Genomic DNA, 21,741 nt, shown 5'->3' on the forward strand with positions numbered 1-21,741 from the left:
CGACATTTCCGTTCTTCATTTCATTCTTCTAAATGTCATCAAATTTCAGTCTGCAAATTCTGCTTCAACTTCTGAACACACTTTTAGCACTGCTAAATAGTCTAACTTATCAAATGTATATATCTGACAATGTAGGACAATTCCGTTGTTTATTCTCAACTTGAATATATCAGTAACTAACCAGCAGCAAGACTCCCCTTAAATTTACCAGCAAATAATGATCACCAGGGATCTGCTTCTTTTTCGTAACACACTTTTCGTTTAATTAAATGGACTTACTTTTCAGTATTAAATATCTGACAGTGACGTTAATTCCGTTATATTATTCTGTTCTTAAATATGTCTGTAAATAACGATCATAAATACTTTTTCATCTTCCAAACTCTACTCTTGCTCTAGTGAATAGAATAACTTCTCAAGTAACTAACAATTTACTACAATTCCGTTCTTACATTTATTGAAATTTTTTTTCATCTTCAAAACTCTCCTATTGCTCTAGTGAAAAGAATAACTTTTCAAGTAACTAACAATTTACTACAGTTACGTTCTTTCTTTTATTCTTAAGTGTAAGTAACTAACGATCAGCAAGATTCTACTTCAGTTTCGAAACACTCTGTTCGTTTTAATACTGAATTGACTCACTTCTATATTGTAAATACCTCACAGATTGCAAAATAAAATTCTTTCATTTTTTTCTTAAATATGTCAGTAACTAACGATCGGTAAGAATCTGCTTCATCTTCCACACACTCATTTCGCCTCACTGAATGGACTCAGTATTTGAAAGAAAATATGTGATGATGTATGAAAAATTTGTTTTTTCATTTTATTTTTAAACAACTCAGTAGCTACAGAAAAAACTCTCTTTTCAATTCTAAATATTTGACATTTTCCTATAATTACGTTCTGTCAAAATTTTGTCGTATGTTTTCAACTAGCGACCAGCAAAGGTATGCATCATGTTCCAAACAATCCTGTCCCCCTATTGATTGCAATAAATTTACAATTTTAAATAAGTGACATTTTACAACATTTTCCGTTTGTCGTCAGTAGGTAACGATCAGCAAGAGTCTGCTTTATCTTTGAAACACTTTTGCCAGACTGAATGGTCTCGATTTCACACGTAAATTTATGATAGTTCCGTTCCAATATATAATTCGTAGTATGTCGGCAACTAAATATATCAATATATTTCAACTACCAAACTCTACTTTCGCCGAACTCAATGGACTTGTTTAACAATCGTTCTGCTTCATCTTACAGACTTCCCTCTCGTCCTTCCTAATGGGCCACCTTTTCAGTTGTAAATATTAGTAAATTTGCGGACCTACCGCTATTCATTTTGTCCTAAATAAGTCAGTAAGTAGCGATCCAGAGTGTATATTTATCTTGTAAACTCTTCTTTAGCATTACTGGATAGACACTCTTTTCAATCCTGAATATCTGACAATATACGACAATTCCGATTCTTCGCTTTACTCTTAAATATATCTACAAATAATGATCACCAAGAGTCTGGTTTAGCTTCTAAACACTCCTTTCGCCTTAATAGGCTCACTTTCCAATTCAAATATTTGACAATTTACGTCAAATGCGTTCTTTTATTTTATTTTTCATTATTTCATCAACTACCCATCAATAACAATCTGCTTAATGTTCGAAATACTCCTCTTAACCTCCTTAATGGCATAACTTTCCAATTGTAAATAACTGACAATTCCATTTGTAAATATTTTACAATAACGACATTTTTCGTTTTATTGTTAGATATGTCACTGACTAACCATTAGCAAGACTGTGATCGTCTTCCAAACACTCCTTCCGACCTACAAATTGCACTCTCTTTTCAAACGTACATATCTGATATGCGACAACAACGTCTTTTCATTTATTCTTAAATATGTCATCAATTAACAAAGTCTATTTCAACTTCCAAATTCTGCTGTGGCCCTACTGATTCGAATTGTGCTTTCGGTTTCAAATTCTCCTTTGGACTTTTCAATACAAAAACTGACATTTTACAGGAATTCCGTTCTATAAGACATCTTCCAAACAATCCTTTCGCCTTACTGAATATCCAGAATTTTCAATTCTAATTATCGGAAATTTACGACAAATCTCCTCTCATTTTAATTTAGAATACGTCAGTAAGTATTGATGGCCAAGTTCTGTTTCATCTTCGAAACCCTTTTTTCGCCCTACAAAATGGGTTCACTTTTCTGCTGTAAATATCTTTACTATAAAAGCGACTCGTTTCTATTATTTTATTCTTAAAAATGCAGGTAACTTACGATCACAAAGAGTCCACTACATGTTCCAAACACTCCTTTCGTTCTATAAAATGAATTCATTTCGAATTGAAAATATATGACAATATAAGAAAATTCTGTTCTTTCTTTTATTCTAAAATTTGTAAGTAACTAAGGAATAGCAATAGTCTGCTTCATCTTTCAAACATATCTCTCGCCTTACTGAAAGGACTCAACTTACAATTGAAAACATCTGACAAATTACGGCAAAATCGTTTATTCGTTATGTAAAAATAAGTCATTGACTAACGATCTGAGTATCCTACAGCTTCGTAACACTCCTTTCGCCCTACAGAATTATCAATTAAAAATATGCCAATTTATGAGAATTCTGTCCTGTCATTATTTAAAAATAAGTCAGAGACTAACGATCACTCTTTCACCTTTCAAACACTGAATTTGCCCTTGAGAATTGAAACTCTTTTTAATTGAAAATATCTGAAAATTTACATCAATTCAGTCCTTTTCTTTTTAATCTGCAATACGACTTTAACAAAACAGCATCAAGAGTCTGCTTAATATCTTAAGCACTGTATTCGCCAACTGATTGGTCTCACGTTTCAATTGTAAATATCTGACATTTACGGCAATTCCGTTCTATTCATTCTTCTATATGTCTTCAGCCAACGGTCTTGACGAGTCTCTTTCATGTTCCACTATGTCTTTTCGCCGTCCAAAATAGACTTACTTTTAAAAGTAAATATGTGAAAATGTACGACAAATCCGTTCTTTCATTTCATTTTTATATTTGTTTTCAACTAACGATTTTCGAGAGTCCACTTTATCTTTCAAACACTCGTTTCCTCATGTAAAATAGATCCACTTTTGAATTATAAATATCTCACAATGTAGCACAATTACGTTCTTTCATACTAAACTTAAATTTGTCGATAACTAACGATCAGCAAGGATCTACTTGAGTTTCCAGACATCATTTTGCCCTACTAAAAGGGTTCACTGTTCAATAAAAAATGTTTCACAATTTTCTACAATTCCGTTCCTTCATTTTGTTCTTAAATATGTTAGTAACTAACGATCAACAGGAGTCTGCTACATCTTTCAAAAACTGCTCTCGCCTTATTGAATGCACCCACTTTCCATAAGTAAATATCTGACAATTTAAGAAAACTCTATTCTATCATTTCATTCTTAAAAATGTCACTAACTTACAATCTACTTTAGCTTAAGAAAACGTTTTTCGTTCTACTATATTAGACAATGTATATCAATTACGCTGTTTCGTCTATTTTTAAATATGTCGGTAACTAACGATCAGCAAGTGTCTGCTACCGCGTCGAAACACTCCATTCGCTCTACTGAATGGACTAACTTATTAGCATGAAATATCTGAAAATTTATGACAATTCCGTTAGTTTATTATATTCTGAAAAATGTCAGTAACAAACGATTAACAGGAGTTTTTTCATCTTGGAAGCAATCCTTTCGCCTTAGTGAATGTCTACACTTTAGAATTGTAAATATGGGACAATTTACGGCAGTTTCGTTCTTTCATTAATTATAATATATGACTTCAACTGACGATCGGCTGCTTCATCTTCAAAACACTCCTTCCGCCCTTCTAACTAGACTCACTTTTTAAAAGTAAATGTGTGAGAATTTAAAACAATTCCATTGTTTCATTTTAAACTTAAATATGTCGGTAGCTAACGATTACGAAGAGTCTAGTTAAGATTCTACACATTCGTTTCGTCTCACTGAATGGACTTGGTTTTTAAAATTAAATACTTGACGATGTACGACCAATCCGTTCTCTCCTATTATTTTATATAAGTCAGTTGAGCAGAAGTCTACTTCAGCTTCGAAACACTTTTCTCCCTACTGAAAGTACTCACTTCTCAATTTTAAAAATTTGAATATTTACTACAATTACGTTCTTTCGTAACTTCTAGCGATCTGCAGAAATCTGCATTATCTTACAAATATTCCTCCCCTCCTAGTGACTGCACTAACCTTATAATTTTAATGTATGACATTTTACAACAATTCCGTTTATCATTTTATTCTTAAATATTTCAGTCGATATCGATCAGCGAGAGTGCTTTATTTTTGAAACACTTTTATCCGACAGAATGGTCTCAATTTGATTTGTAAATATCGGACAATTTTCGATTGTTCCATTCCTATATATAATTCGTCAATGTGTCTGCAACTAAATATATGAGTATATTTCAGCTTCCAACTATAATTTCGCCCTACTGTTTACACTTCTTTTACAATTATAATTTTCTGACAATTTTCGAGTATTGCGTTCTCTTTTATTCCTATATATGTTGGCAATTAAAACTGAGCTAGAGACCTTCATTTTCCAGACCTTCCTATCGCCCTACCTAATGCACAAACTTTTTAATTGAAAACATCTGTCAATTTACTAACATTCCGCTTTTTCTTTTTCACTTAAAAAATTTCAGTAACTAGGGATTATGAGTGTATATTTCAGTTTCTAAACTCTCCTTTCGCTTTTACTGGATAGACACTCTTTTCAATCCTGAATATCTGACAATGTTTGACAATTTCGTTCTTTCATTTTATTTTTAAATATGACTCAACTCTCGATAAACAAGAGTCTGCTTCATCTTGCAAATACTCCGTTCGTTTACTGAATTGACTCACTTTCCAATTGAAAATATCTCACAAGTTACCACAATTGTATTGCTTTATTTTATTCCTAAGTGTGTTTCTAACTAACAATCAGCAAGAGTCTTCTTTAGCTACCACACACTTCTTTTGCCCTACTGAATAGACTCGCTTTTCAATTGTATCTGACAATTTACGTCAATTTCCTTCTTTCATTTGATTCTTATATGTCTGGGAAACTAAAGTCAGCAAGTGTCTACCTCAGGATCCACACAGTCCTTTACCCCTACGATAACAATCGACCAGCACGAGTCTACTTCAGCATCGAAACTTACCTTTTGCCCTAGTGAATGCACTTACTTTTCAATTGTAAATATCTGAGAATTTGCGACAATTCCGTTCCTTTATTTTTATTCTGTAATATCCAGTAACTAACGATGACCAAGAGTCTGCTAAATTCTTCAAACAGTCCTTTTGCCTTACTAAATGCACTCACTTTTCAATTCTAAATATCTCACAAGTTACAACAATTCAATTCTTTCTTTTTCTCTCATATATGTGAGTGTGTAAGTATCAAAAGGAGTCTGCTTTAATTTCCAAACCACCATTCGCCCAACTGAATGGACTCACATATCAATTCTAATGTCTGACAATTTACAATTCCGTTCTTCCATTTTATTCTTAGATGTTTTTAATTAACCAACTGCAAAGTCTGCGTCAATTAAAAACACTGCATTCGCCCTGTTAAATATACTCTCTTTTCGAATGTAATTATTTGAGTATGTACACAACTCCGTTCTTTGATTTAGAATTAAATATGTCAATAACTAACGATCAGCAAGAGCCTATTTCAACTTCCAAACAGTTCTTTCGCCCATTTTATGGAGACTCTTTTCAATAGAAGAGGTCTCCCAATTTATGACAATTTAGTTCTTTCATTTTGTTCTTAATAAATGTACTTACATTTCGATTGCAAACATGACAATTTACGACAATCCATTCTTTCATTTTTTAAAAATAAATCATTGACTAAAGATAAGGAATAGTTTGCTTCATCTTCCATACTTTTCTTTCATCCTACAGAAATGCCAAGGTACTTCATTTTAAATATTTTATAATTGCGACAAATCCGTTCTTTCATTATATTTTCAAATATATCGGCTATAAAGATCATCTACAAGAACTCCTATCGCATTACTTAACAGACGCACGTTTCAATTGCAAATACCTGATACTTGTCGACATTTCCATTCTTTCTTTTTTATTTCTAAATATGTCAGTAACTGACGAACAGCAAGAGACTGCTACATCTGCCAGATATACCTTTCGCCTTACAGAATGAACTGATTTTACAAACATTTTTAAAATATCTCACAATTTACCACAATCCCATTGTGTCATTATATTCTTAAATATGTCAGTAAGTAGCGATCTGCAAGAGTCTGCTTCAGCTTCCATACTCATTTCTGCCTTCTGAGTGGACTGACTTTTTAATTTAGGATATTTGAATATAAGACAACTCCATTCTCTTATTTTTAAATATCTGAGTAACTAACGTTTAGCAAGAGAGTACTGCAACTTCCAAAGATTCTTTTCGCCTTACTGAATGGAATCGCTTTTTAATTGTAAATACCTGTATCTCGCAAATCAGGAAAATTCCAATCTGTAATTTCATTCCTAAATACGTCAATAATAATGATCAAGATTCTACTTCATCTTAAAATCACTCCTTTCGCGCTAAGGAATGTGCTCATTTTCCAGCTGTAAATATAAGACAATTTAAGATAACTGCGTTCTATGATTTCGTTTTTTAAAATATCAGTAACTTACGATCAGCAAGAGGCTACTTCAGCTTCCAAACACTAATTGCGCTTCACTGAATGTGCTGACTTTTCAATTGTAAATATCTGACAACTTACGAAATTTCAGTTTTTTTTTCAGGTTGTTATTAAATACGTCTGTATGTAATAATTACCAGGGGTCTGCTATATATTCCAGATATACCATTCGCAAAAATGAATGGATTTTCTATGGGAGTTTCATTTCGTTGGGAGTTTAATACATATAATTATCTGTATTAAATTAACGAACTTCGAAAGCCTGCTTGCTCCTCCAAACACTCACTCGCCCGTCTAAACATACATAGTTTTCAAAAGTAAATGTGTGAGAATGTATGAATTTCCGTTCTTTCATTTTAATCTTAAATAAGTCAGCAACTAAGGATCACAAGATTATACTACAAGTACGCAATAACTCTTTCACTTTACTAGATAGACTCTTTTTGGAATTGTAAACTGTTGCGTAACTAGAACTTTTCTCAGGGGGGGGCAATGAAGGGCCCAAGAAAATTTTGAGGGGCCATCTCCAATGAATGAATATATATATATGTATGTATGTATATGTGTGTGTGTTTTTTTTTCCGAGGTGAATGTTTTCATCTTTGTTGTTAATGATTTTACTCTTTTACGGTGAAAATGTATGAATTTACTACTTCAAACAACTAGGATACATTAATACAATTGATTTCCAATATAAGTAAGTGGTAACTTAATCGCTGTATTTAAAGTATGTATGGCTGGTTGATTAAGTGGAAGCAGAGAAATACACTTTTACAGGTCAAGAAAATAACTTAGAGGTTCATGCCCCTACTTAAAAGATGATCTTTCTATTCCTGTGGGCAGCAGCAAACATACCAACTTCTTTAAGATCTAACGATTTAGCAATTTTCTTCAATATAAAGTAATCCTAAGTTTTTCAACCTATCATCAGTCATTGAATTGCCTATATGTCTTTAATCTTTTCAAATGGCCTTACATATGTAGCAATAGAAACTGATATGATCACAAAGATTATGTCTAACTAGTTGGTTTCTAGGAATGCGTTTTTGTAGACGGATAGATCAACAAAATTCACCAAAGAATCAACATTGGTTTTCTCTCGTCTTCATACAACTTAATTGTGTTCGGGAGGATTTTGAGTTTACATTTAAATATTTCCACTTTCATAATACTGGGCATATGCCCCACAATGTTGTAATTTAGAAAGTTTTCACCTTTTGGATGTAGAGTGGTGATTGATCTAATGATTCTGCTACATGATCGAAAGCCGGGCACAAACGGGCCGGACACTAAACTGGCCGGCCACGAACGAGCCGGGCTCTAAACGTACCGAGCGTAACCGGCCTGGGAACAACCAAGTTGGTAAGTTAAGTCAATCCTTCAATATGCAATGGGAAATGAGAAATGTGTCGTCATAATATTGCAATGTCTATTTGTCCTTCTCGAATAGGAAAATCGTGTGGAAGGTTACCCAAGGTTTTCTTTCTATGTCCCTATTCTATCTGTTTATTTGTTATCTGTGCTTGCTCTGTCCAGCCATGTTTATTATACAATAATACAGCTCATGGACGTAAAAGTCTTATACTACGCTCATTAGTGCATTACGAGTAACAGAGAAGATATGTAAAATGTAGAATGTAGTAATATGTAGAAGATATGTGATACTAATACTACAACTACTACAGCTGATACTACTATTACTATTACGATTACGAATGCTAGTGTTAATTCCACTATTGCTGCCACTGCTACTACTATCACTACTGCTACTACTCATTACTATTCAATTGCGACAGCGAATACCACTATTGCTATTACTAGTAATACGAAAACAAAACAATGAAAATGAAATCTTTGAGTTTTACGTCCCACACTTATGCCGGCTACGCTAAAGGAGGCAGTGATGATGAGAAATAAATGAAATGGTGGAATCAATGAAGTGGGAGGAGACGGAGAACGCCGAGAAACCCCCCACACAGTGTTTGTCCACCACAAAGTTCACTTGGCGAGAGCTGGCATCGAACCACGGACCCCATCCACTACAGATGAACGTTCAAGCAGTGAGCCACCATTCTAGGAACACATAATCGACGATGGCACCTTGGTGATTTATTTGATCATTATATTTTGTTATATTTGTAGTATCATACTATAAACAATACAGAAAGATGTAACACTATTTGATATTTGCCTTGCTTATTGAACATTACTACAAATTATACTGATCTTATGAGCACGCCAGTTCATGGTTTAGCACCTGATGTGAGTGTTTTTCCTACTTAGGTGTTGTCCCTCGTAGATCAAGCATCGGCTCACATTCTATGCAGACCGGCCAAAATAACTAGCATTGATCCGTTTTTTTCTCTATATAGAAGGTAAGTTTGGTACCACCAGACATGTTAACTCTGACGCGAAGTTGTAGTAGTTGTAGTAGTATTAGCAGTGGTCCTAGTAGTAATAGTAGAAGTAGTAGGAGTAAAAGTAGTAATAGTGGTAGTATTACAGTACTTTGCAGTCTTGAATAAAGAGTCAGCTTCCGAAACACATTAAGATTAGCATAGGGTGATAGTAAGACCGTACGATCACGGCAAAGGCAGAGGTAGTGGAGGTCATTTTTTTTTAAAAAAAAAAGGCTGACAAGATTAGTTTCCGGTGCGTCTTTCAGAGTGGCCGGGCACGGTTCGGCCCTATAGCATTTGTTCTCGGCCCGGAATGTGCCCGACACGGTTCGATCCGGAATGTGCCCGACAAGGGTTCGGCCCGGAATATACCTGGCCCGTTTCGGCCGGGTTAGGGTCCAGTCCACTTTGATATTTGAAACGGGCAGGGCAGGGCCGGGACGGGCATATTCCGGGCCGAACCGGGCGCTCCCGGCCCGTGCAGGGCTCTGCTGTCGACAGATACCAGAGCAAAGACAGTGATATAGAGAAATGGTTTTTTGCCATTGATTCTGCATACAACGAATAGGTTTCATCTTATCCGTTAACTCTATATTCAAGCCAGAAGTGGTTCAAATTAGCAATTTGCGGTTCTAACATTTAACGGCAACACACAGGGAGAAGACTTTTTTTGTAAACGGTTGCGCGTGTATAGGCAACATATCATGGTCATCCACAATAATTTACTAAATTTGAAAAGGGTTTAAATTTATTATTACTTCCGGTTTCAACAACAGTTTCAACTTTTATCGTCATAGCATGAAACGGTAACATAGCGTGAACTGATTTTTGAAAACGAGTTACCATCTAGAGCCAATATCAAGAGTATCCAATATATCCTACCGAAACCAAAAATGGTTGAAATTTACTATTACTTCCGGTTTCAATTTCTAATTTCTGTCTAATAGAAATAGTAAATGCTTCAAGAACATCTTTGTCCAAACGATTTAGCGTCTCAGGGCAATACACCATATTAATTATTGTCAACTCACAACCGGAACAGGAAGTGGTTCAAATTGACTATTACTTCCTATTTCAATTCCTTTTTCCATAGATCAAAACTATAAGAGATACCAGGATATGGCTTTTTTTATGATCAACAGGAAGTGTTTCAAATTAACTATTATTTCCTATTTCTATTCTTCCTTCCAGGAATCAAAACAATAGGAGATATCAAGATACGGCTTTTTTACAATCAATTCAGGGTCGTAGGAAAGTGTTCCTCCAAGAAATCAGCATCACAAAAATATTTTCCACCAATTCAAACCAGAAATAGCTGAGGTTAGCCAAGTACGGTTTCAACGTGTATTGCTACAAGTTTCTAATCTATAACTAAGAGTGTCAACTTGTTGCATATATTAGACGAGTTACCAGTACCAATACCAAACTAAAAGAAGTGAGTATCGTTTCACAGTGTGAAACGAAGATTTCCAAACTATATGAATTCAATAGTCAAACTTGAAGTAGTATTCTCATCTGTCACAAAAGAAAATGCATGTTTTTCGAGGGATGGTATGTTTCTATTACCTCTAGAAATAATTAAATGTTTTAAAGGATATAGTCCCCTATACCATAAATCGGTAAATGAATTATCTTTCGTTTTGCAACTCAGAAAAGATACGATACAAATATCGTAAACCTTAATAGAAAGACAAAACAGCTACGTTCTTTAACAAACTTGAAACTTACGAATATTAGCAATCTACATTTACAGAGTAGGGAGTTTCAACTACGTAGTTCCGTAGTTCAAGGGATCCGTACAGAACTACCACCCAGATGACCCGTGTTCTAAACTTCGTGCTTTGCTTGTGTTAAGAGAAAAAGATGATTACAATTGTAATTGAACTCAAAATCAAGTCAAGATAGAAATGCGAGTGAGACGTGTCGACACAGAATTTTCCTGACAAAATCCGAGTGGAGACACAGCTTTTCTAAAACAGAAATATACATAATTCGATTCGAAATATTCCTTTTACAGCACATTTTCGAGACGGGACAGCCTCAAATCTTGTCTCGTGTTACGTTTGGCGTAGACAGCAAACTGTATAGCGAAAAGAAAGATAGAAAGTGAAGGGTTACCTTTAAACGGCCCGCTCCAGTTGAAGTGCTTATACAGACACAGACAGACAATGAATGACACGGAGAATCAGTCGTATTAGCAAACGCTAAAACAAATCTTAAGCTCTTACTCACTTTCACTAACGTGTCTGCTCACTACGGACGCATCGTAAGTATATACACTAACATATAGCCACGAGAGAATATATAGGCCGAACTCAGATTTTGAGTACAGTGTCAAAAGTTCATTTTCGTAAACTGTAAGAGGCAGTGATGCTCAAGCAATAATAGTCCACTTATGTTCTATTAAAGCCATTTGTTCTATTTATTGGATATTACAAATATTATGCTAACTTGCAAACTCAAATGATATATAACAAAAATTAAAACAAGATAGTAATTGATAAATGTAGAGGAAGGACGACATGCCCGAGTATGATGGAGAAAGCTACTTGTTTACTTTTTGGCCAACCACTAAGAGCATTTATAAATCCATATCCTACTTTGTTACGCGGAATTAGTACATTCAATATTCACGAACGACGACGAACTGAAGGGAATGAGGATACCGTTGCAAGTAACAACTGTAGTCATAATATTATAGTTAAACTAAGCAACAGTGAAAATACTGGGGAAATTAGAATGACCAATACTGAACAGTTTACATCGCTCATTTTGAAATACGGCTAGCAGATTAAACTTACTAGAAATGACAAAAATCAGTGAAATTTGGCGTTATACTAATCATGGTTTTTTGGGGGAAAAGCGAGGATCTACGGTGAGGAAATTTCAGTTGATATCTTGAGGGGGAACAAAATGTGATTGAGGGGGACAAATCTCCCTCATCCCCTGGTAATTCGCACCCTGAAAACAAGGGTACCATAATTAATGATATACAATAAGGGGTTATTATGAATAAACTGTGTGCTAATGAGCAGGCCTACTGTACTAGTAGAAAATAGTTTGTTGATGGTATGTAATATTGGAGTTCTTTCAGATCAGTTTGCATATCCTACGCTTCTCTATATTCTGTATTTTATTTTACATAATAACATTGTTATTATTATATAATTAGTTTAGCAGAATAATAATAAGCTGCCATTTTTTCTAATTCCTTGGGATGGGCATGAGTCGAGCTAAAACACGACTCGAATTCAAGTCGAGTTTCGAGTCGAATGAAAGGTAATTTTCTCGAATCGAGTTCCGAGACGAGTCAGTTTTTGACGTCGAGTTTTGAGTCGAGACGTTTGATAAATGGCTCGCTCGTTCCGCTCGATTTAGAAAGATTTCCAGCATTTATACACAGCATAGGTTGGAAGGTCATTTCTATATCAACTTCATGAATTAAAGGGAACTTGTGTTCCTCGAAAAGCATTTGTTTTGTTCTTCAAGGTCAATAGTAGAATGAAAACGCTGATGATACTAGGAGTATTTTAACACGCGACTCACTACAATGATATAAAAGAATGCTGCCTCCGGCTGTTAATAAAAGGCTTAACTAGGTGGAACTCGCTAGTATAGTAGCAACTTTCTGTGCCAAACAACCATGTGCTGTGTAAGGAATGCTAGGAGTTATTCTGTCCATGTGAGCCGACTACGTGGGTGGTCCCTGGCTCCAGCACTCACACAAATAATCTTGTCTGGGAGCGGCAGGCAAGGTTTTTAGGTTCATAGAAACATAATAAAATAAACATTTTTCACTTACCACTATCAAAAAATAAACAATTAAAATATCGAGATGGAAGTTAAAATTTCTAACCTCTAAAGCATAATTGTTAGTTTCAAGTTGGTTTGTGTAAAGGCAACCAAAGAACACACTAAGTTAGTCACTTTATACTTTATGTCCACAACAAAATACTTGCAATTTCTTTCTGCAATAACATTAAAAGTATTTTCTTGTATCATGATTTTTTTCATTTAAATTTGAATGAATGTAGTATTTTCTTTTAGTAACGTATTGATAATATCACTGATTCTTGCACTCATTGTGCATCATGTAAGTTGTTGAAAATATACACTAAATACCACGATTGTATATGTTGGGAATATGCATTACAGTAATTAAACTTGATCGCGAGTTTAAACCTGTTTCTCTATGTTTAAGTCAGCCGTGTTACCGACTGAGCTAGGACAGCCCCAACTTGTCTTTATATTACCGGTATATTTTACTTTATCACAGCACAGCCCCTTATGACAGCGTTCATAAAAGATTTTAACTGAAAAGAAATCAATCAAAAAAAATATCGAGGCTCCCCTGAAAACATATAACACGCCCCGCCATTGATATGCATCCACATACATTTTGGAAAGTCGGCGCCGTTGGTTCTATGTGTTGTGTTTGAAATCATTGTTTCTTTGAGAAACTATGTTCCCGGGGGCACATTTCTTATTCCAGGGGACACGATATTATTATATATATTATTACATTATACACGTATTATTTGTCTCTTCCGGGGGTACTCTCACAGCTCCGGGCGAGCAGTGCCCCCTAAAAACTCTTCTGAAAGAAACACTGTTTGAAATATACCTAATCCAATATAAATAAAATAAAAAGTTTATGTATCTGTCTGTCTGTTCGTATGAATCTAGGGATGCGCACGAGGCAAGATTTGTGGCTGTCTGGTCTCGAAAATGTGCTGTAAAAGTGATGTCTCGACTCGAAAAATGTATATTTCAATATTGGAAGAGCCGTGTCTCGATTCGAATTTCGTCAGGGAAATCCTGTCTCCACTCGTCTCGTGCGGATCCCTATATGTATCTGAGTGCTGCCTGGAGACCAAACGAGAGGACCGAGAGTTACCAAATTCTGATCTTGCGTACCTTGGTAAAGGTCCCAGACCAGCGTTCTTTTTTAAAAAAAATCGAACCAGGGATTTAAGGAGACATTTACAGGGACTTGTAAAAGTAGTAGAAAATGACCGATATTAGTGTCGAATTCATAGTTTTGGCAGTATCTGAGATCAATGGTGAAACTCCGATTGCATAAACATCCAAATTAACCCCATTTGGTTGCGGGTCGGGGTACCGGAGGGGATGCCCTCACATGTAAAAATAATTCAAAATGACCGATATTAATGTCAAATCCATAATTTTCGCACTCTGAACTCAACGGTGATACTACTACAGGCGTTGACTTCCAAATACAGCCACCATGCGAATAATGGGTTTTTCAGATAGTTATTAATAAATGCAAGAAATAAATTATTAGTAATAAATGGGAATAGATAGGAATACATTTTGAAAGAAAGAAACGAAATTGTAAACATACATAACCATATCTCACTTTGCATAATCTATCCTAAACAACATTCACTAATCTAACAAGAAGAAAGTAGACTTTGGTAAATTAACTTCGGTGCCATTTTTCGCGAGGTAGTGTTGCACATTTAAAATATGAATATTTAGGGATGCGCATGAGTCGACATGTCTCGAATCTCGACTGAAATTCGAGTCGAGACACTTTGTAAAATTCGAGACGTGTCGAGACAAACGTATTTCTCGACCCTAACTTTCGAGTCGAGACACGAATCGAGTCGAGACTGTTCGTAAAAATCTCGACTCGACTCGAATGTCTCGAAAATCTTTCTATAATTTTTAATATTATTTTGAAGAAAGTATTCACTCAGAAACAGCCTTAAAACCAATTCCAGCATTTATTACTTTAGAAAGGTACAGAACGGATAAACTTAATAGTTAATCTTTCGAAATCAGGATTTAATTTTTATCTGAATTCAGTTAATTAAAAGTAATAATTAATGTCGTGATATTTGATTTTAATAATAATAATAATAATAATAATAATAATAATAATAATAATAATAATAATAATAATAATAATAATAATAATAATAATAATAATAAATAATAATACTAATGCTCTGGGGAACATTTACGTGAGGATCAATGTGTCTAGTGGAGCTCGAGCAAGGCACAATGACGGTCGAGGTGTATCGCACACTACTGTAGACTACGTACATCCCTTTAAGATAACCATGTTTCCCAACGGAAGTGGCATTTTCGACAAGAAAATGCACCATGTCACAAGGCCAGGAGTGTGATGAAGTGGTTCGAGAAATGTTCAATAATGTTCTATATCTGTTGACGGTGTGCGAATTACAACGGGGATGAGGGAAATCCCCATTGGTAATACTGGATGTTGCTATAACCAAAGATTTCCCTCTATGGCAAAGAACTATGTGCTGTGTAATTAAAATGCTATGAGTAGTTCTATCTGTAGCGTGTATGAAATAAATTATTAAGAAATGCAACCTATGTGGCTTTCCGATTTCAAAAATGGCTTTGGTTCGAATAACATTATAAAACAAAAAAAAAAAAATTATTGTCAAACCAGCATCCATTCAAACTAAGACAGAAAGAGGCTGACACGTTTGTGTCTTTGTTCGGGACGAGAAAACGCATGAAGCAATGGTTAGTCACCGATGAAACTGGCATTAAGAGAACTTGTATTTCTATAAAGGAGTTTATACATACATATAACCACCAGTCCTCGAAATACATTTTTAAAAACTTTCAAAAACAGTGTTTACATTTTTCAAACATGAGACGAGACGAGGCATTTCAAGAGACGTCTCGTTTCGTCTCGGAAACCTAGCCGCCGAACCAGGAGATGATCAAGGTAGGGACTAAGCATAGTTGCCAACTTTATCCAGTGTAAATAAAGTAGGATTGAAACTCATTTTATCCAGTGTATATCAGAGCGTCAAGGGAAGGGCGATAATTATTTCATAAGTTCACACACGGCACGATCAAGCACTGAATCTATTGAAATCTTACTACGTAATAATTATCGAGTGTGTGCACTTTTTTTAATTAAAATTCATAGTATATTCTATCATTATATAAATTGTCACTCATGTACTGTATGCTAATGTAACTCATGATAAAAATTTTTTGTTTTAAAACAAAATGAAACGGTTGAAGTGGACTCTGGCGAGTAGAAGACATGCAATTTATAAAACGCGTCGAAACCTACTTGGCCACACACTTAGGTTACACTGTTCAACTTTTTTCCATGTTATCTAAAGTATCGACTAGTATTAAATTCGCATTGGCAATTCGGATTTACTAACAATTAATCTGTTGTAACTTAATTTGAATGCAAAATCCTGACTTAATTAGCATTTAAGAATTTTACAGTGTGCATTAAAAATACTGAAATCTCAGTTTCAAATTTCATGTCTACCTTGAATCTAAATACATGTGCCGTCATTTCCTTCAATGTTGAAAGGAGCCGAAACTTGCAATAGATCTCAATTTTTCGATTGTATAATCTTTAATTCCCACAATTTGTTCATAAAATTTTAAAGAAAAAATCAAATGAAATCTTTAAGTTTTACATCCCACGTTTATGGCGGTTAGGCTAAAGGAGACGGTGATCATGAGAGATGAGTGAAATGTTGGAATGAGAAATGGGGGAGGAAACAGGAGAATGCCGAAAAAACTCACGAGCACGGTGTTTGTCCACCCAAAGTCCACACAGCGCGACCTGGGATCGAACATGGAACCCCAAGCACCGGAGGTTAACGCTCTACCACTGAGCCAGCGCGCCTCCAAAATTTTGAAGAAATATTAGTTACTAACAAGTAACACTTCTGATGTTTAACACTTCGATTTTGATAAAATTTGCAGGTTGATATTACACATGAAAGAAACGAATACGTGTCTCCTATTTTCTGCGGAAAAGCAGTTTTAGGGGGCAAAAGCCCTCACGCAAAATTTTGAAAGTTGACGCCCACAAGGCAAAGCAATTGAACAGAAGTAAAGGAAATTTTACACACATATTGCAGACAAAATTAGAGAATACGTGCTTCGTATTTTCCTTAAAAAAAGAAAAAAATAGGTGGGGCACGGAACCCTCCAAAACTTTCATCACGAAATATTGAAAGTGCTAGTAACAGTATGTCAGATGTGTGTTTAGGAAGAATTGCAACGAAAGTTTGTGTAAGAAAATTACGCAAAAAATAAAGGAATACGTTTTTTTATATTCTGCGGAAAAACGGTTTTAGGGGGCAAAAGCCCCACCCAAAATTTTTTAAATTGAGATCTGAGAGTCCAGAGGAAGTTAACCGAAGTCAATAAAATTGTGCACAGACATTGTAGATATAAAATGAGGGAATACGGGTTCTTTATTTTCTTGAAAAAACGAAAACCGTTTAGGTGGGACACAGACCCCTCCAAAACTTTGATCGTGAAATATCAAAAGTGCTAATAAAAGTGTCGGAAGTGCTTGAATGACATGAAAAATTGGAACAACACATTGTGTAGGGACAGTATGGAAAAAGTATACGAATACGGGTTTTCTATTTTCTGCGGAAAAGAGGTTTTAGGGTCGAAAGCTCCCACCCAAAATTTTGAAAATTGAGGCCGAATAGCCAGAGGATGTGAACTGAAGGGAATGAAATTGTGCATAGATATATTAGACATAAAATTAGGGAATGCATGTTTCTTATTGTCCTGAAAAAAAAAAACTAGTTTAGATGATACACAGACACCTCCAAAACTTTGATCGTAAAATATCAAAAGTGCTAATAACAGTATAACACAAGTGCTTGAAGGACATGAAGAATTGGAACAACACATTGAGTAGGGTAATACGCAAAAAGAAGAAGAAGAAAAACAATTCGATTTGTTATTCTGCGGAAAAATGGTTTTCAGGAGGCAAAAGCCACACTCAAAATTTTTAAATTTGAGGCCCAAAAGGCAAGAAGAACTGCATTGTATTACATTGTGCACAGATATTGTAGACGTATGATGAGATAATTGAGTTTCGTATTATCCTGGAAAAAAGAGGTTCAGTGAGGCACAGACCTTACAAACCGTTGATTACTAAATATCAAAATTGCAAATAAGCATATGTCGGAAGTTCCTAAAGAATATTTCGAATTGCAACGAAACTTCGTATATTCCAAAACAATAAATGAACCGTGTTTTAATTTTGGGGGAAAAAACTGTTCGGGCCTAGGCCCCATCCAAAAAAAGTAAATAATTCCTTAAAAGCGCAGGAAGGTGTGGACCGAAGCAAATGTAAAAGTGTGTAGATTTTATATACACCCTATGTGAAATAAACGCTTTCGTGTTTCTCAAGTTTCCCTATCCGTTTTGCTTCAAATTTGGCAGATCAAGAGCAAACTGCAAATAAATCGACACGTATTTTTGTTTATGCGCAAAAATATTATAAGGGTTAAAAGTGCCTCCTGAAATATTATAAAAAAACGTTATACTGTTTGTGCTTTTACTTGATCTGAAAAATTTAAAGAAATCGGATGGAGACACGACACATGTAAAACACGAAAGGCCATAGTTTACACACCCAATATCTACATACAATTTCATTTGCTTTGGTCCACCCCTCTCGCCCCTCAAAGCCTCGGTCCACTCAACAGTTTTTTGTTTCCGGAAGAAAACGAAACACATATTACCTCATCTTACCTCTGCAATACTTGTGCACATTTCATTCATTTCGGTACATTTCTTCTTGTTTTTCTTGCGTCAACTTTCAAATTTTTTGGTGGGAGCTTTTGCCCCCTAAAACCATTTATCCACAGACAATAAATGAAACCGTATTCGTTTATTTTTTGCCTATTCTTCATACAAAAAGTTTCGTTCAAATTTTTCATGCCCCTTACAAACAACTCACATACTTCAATTGTAAATATCTAAAAATTTGGGACAATTCCGTACATACATATTTTCTTAAATACTTCAGTTACGAATTATCACTAAGGTTTTTTTTAGAAACTTTTTGCAATCACTCCCTTTGTCCTACTGAATGCACTTACTTTTCAATTCTACATATCTGACAATTCACGTCAATTCCTTTTTATCATTATATTCTTAAATGTGCCAGTAACTAACGATAAGCAACAGTCTACTTCATTATTGAAAAACTCCCTAAGGCACTTTTCAAATCTAAATATCTTACAATCTACGACATTCCGTTCTTTCATTTTATCCTTAAATACAGTAGTAAGAAACGATGAAGGAGTCACCTACATCTTTTAAAAAGTAATTTTCTCCTATTGAGTGGACTCAGTCTCCAATTGTAAATATCTAACTTTTTACGAAAACCCCTTTGATTCATATTATTTTTATCTCAGTGACTAACAGTCAGTAAGACTGTGCCTCATCTTGCTAGCGCTCTTTTCGCCAGACTTAATGCGCTCACTTTTATATTGCAAATATGTGACAAGTCACGACAATACCATTCTTTCATTTTATTCTTATATATATCAGTAACTAGCGATCAGCAAGAGTATGCTACAACTTCTAAACTCTCTTTTTATTCTAATGAACGGACTCGGTTTTCAATTGTAAATATCTGGCTAACTAACTAACAATTGTTGATATCTGACTGACTAACAATAACAAAGTTCAACTACATCTTCCAAACATTCCTTTGTCCTTATTGAGTGGACTCACTTTCCAATTGTAAATATCTGACTAAATACGACAAACCCATTTTTCATTGTATTCGTAAATTTGTCAGTAACTAACGATCTCAACAGTCTGCTTCCGCTTACACACTCGCTTCGCCTTTATGAATGGACTCTGTTTTAAAAGAAAATACTTGAGGACGTACCAAAAATTCTTTTTTTTTTTTCATTTTATTTTTTAAGAATTCAGTATCTAATGTTGAGCAAGAGTCTACTTTAGCTTCCAAACACTCATTTCCGCCTACTGAATGAACTCACTTTCCAATATAAATATTTGCCAATTTGCCAATTTACTACATTTATATTAATCACGTCTGTCTTCCACTAGCGATCAGCAAGAGTCTGCTTCGTCTTCGAAACTCTCCTTTCACCCTAGTGAATCGACTCACTTTTCTATTGTAAATATCTAATAATTACGACAATCTCGTTATTTTATTTTATCCATAATGTGTCTTCAACTGACAATCAGCAAGTCCACTTTATCTTATTAACACTCGTTTCGCACTACTGCAAGGATTCACATTATAATTGTATATATGTGCCAAATAAAACAATTTCCATTTGTCATTCTTTTAAATATGTCACTGACACGATGTAAACATTTGACTATTTAGAGAGTTCTGTTCTTTCATTTCATTCTTTTATATGTCTTCAACTGGCGATCAGCAAGAGTCTGCTTCATCTTCCAAATACTCGTTTCTCCCTTCTAAATAGACTCAGTTTTCAAAACTAAATGTGTGAGAATGTACGAATATTTCGTTGTTCCATTTTAGTCTTAAAGAAGTCACTAAGTAACGTTGAGCAAAAGTGTACTTCAGATTCCAAACATCCTTTTGTCCTATTGAATTAAATCGCTTTAATACAAAATGTCATAATTAACAATATTCCGTTTTCTCATTTTATTCTTAAACTGCTTTTCAACCAAATATCACAAGAGTTTGCTTTAGTTTCCAAACACTCGTTTCGTACAACTAAATAGACGCTTACAATTGTTAATATCTGACTACGACAATTGAGTTCTTTCGTTTTATTTTTAACACATTGAGCGCGAAGGAAGGATTTTCCTTCGGGGCTACGTGTATCATTTTTGATACACAGTGAAGACTTTTTTCTGGCACTTTGTATATGAATACATACTTACCTATGTTTGTATAGCGAGTTGTTTCCAACTACTACACCCCGTGAGAGTCTGCCCGCACTCTTGTTTTCAGCCTATATGGTATATTTGTCAAAAATACAAGTGATGAAAATCATTGTATTTATGCCTTTACTTTTTTATATATGTATTATTCAGAAAACCAAATACAATAGTATACTTTTAGGGCGGGGAGATTTGCTGTGGGGAAAATAATTTTTGTTTTTTTTAGTAAAACACTAGGTATTTGCCCCCAAGGTATTTTTGGAAAACCCGAGGTTTTTCAGTAAAGGGATTTGCTCGCTATCAACCGTGCGGTGAAATACTCAGAGTTTTTCTTGAAATCCACCGACTTGCCTTACATGTGACTGAAAATTATTATTTTCCCTGTCGAATAGACCACAGCGAACGTTTTTTGCTTTCCTGTGAGCATGGTTATATGTTTCTTCTGCAGCGTTTTGAGGATTTGGAATAGGCGTTAACTTGTAGCTTGTACAGGCATAATCATCGTCAGCTATTAATAATCCAGGAAGGTTTCTTTCTTTGGCTATATTTGTATTTGAAAACCGGCGAAACGAGGTTTCCAAAGATTTTAACAAACTCTTGCTAATCGCTCGTTACTAACAAAATTAGTAATAAAATGATAGAACAGATAGATAATTGTAAGATATTTTGAATTTAAAGGTAAGTCAATTAACTGGCTAAAGGTGTGTTAGGAAGAAGGAACACAGTCATTTTGTTCATTTGTTAATAAGATATCTAAGAAAAAAATGAGAAAATTTGTTTCTCGTGAATAATGATATTTACTATTGATTGTGGGTCCACTCAATAAGGGGAAAGTAGTGTCTGGAAGATGTGGGGACACTTGTTTCACATATGTAGGAGTAAAACGGAAGAATGAGGTATTCGTACAAT

The sequence above is a fragment of the Thermobia domestica genome, chromosome 10 (genome assembly GCF_964235325.1).
Source record: "Thermobia domestica chromosome 10, izTheDome1.hap1.1, whole genome shotgun sequence".
Lineage (NCBI taxonomy): Eukaryota > Metazoa > Arthropoda > Insecta > Zygentoma > Lepismatidae > Thermobia > Thermobia domestica.